This window comes from Seriola lalandi, unplaced genomic scaffold (assembly GCF_002814215.2).
Source record: "Seriola lalandi dorsalis isolate HSWRI2012SDOR001 ecotype SW California unplaced genomic scaffold, Sedor1 jcf7180002054784, whole genome shotgun sequence".
Taxonomy (NCBI): Eukaryota; Metazoa; Chordata; class Actinopteri; order Carangiformes; family Carangidae; genus Seriola; species Seriola lalandi.
Window position 1 is genome coordinate 686,958 of NW_019525337.1, and position 611 is coordinate 687,568.

Sequence of the window (611 nt, forward strand, 5' to 3'; positions counted from 1 at the left end):
ACAACACAGGATTTAGAGGAAACAACAATAATTATTTATTGTAAGGTTACTAATTGGATTTCCAAATTAGTCAAATAATTCACTGTTGACTTTTAAGTAGGCCTATGCATTGATAAAAATATTCAAAACTCTCATTTGGTCTGGAAGGTTTGACACACAAATGATGAACCCAATGATAAAATGTGAAATCAAATAAACAAATAAACTCAAATGTCCACAGCCCACACTCACACACACATTCACGCAGGGCTATTAAATGTAAAGGAAACGTTGCAGGCCTGGTCGATGCTTGTGAGCGTGGAGGCCGAAAACGAATGGCCGTTTCACTTGGTTTTAACCAGCATAAACAAATAAAAGCACGTGCACAGTGTTAATGGTGTACTCACGAGTCCAGCAACAGTCAGAGAATAAGATGGAAAAGGGGCAAAAGGCAAGGTGCAGTTTCAACGGCAAGCAAATGGAGCGTGCAGCAACACAGTGCGGTGAGCCACGTTCAAGTACAGCAGCTACAGTCTCCCTCCAAAGGTCCAGGGCTCTCCCGGTCCTCACTCTCTCCCTCTTATGGCAAATGTCCGGTCCTGAATCACATAATTCTTCTTAGTAACTAAGTT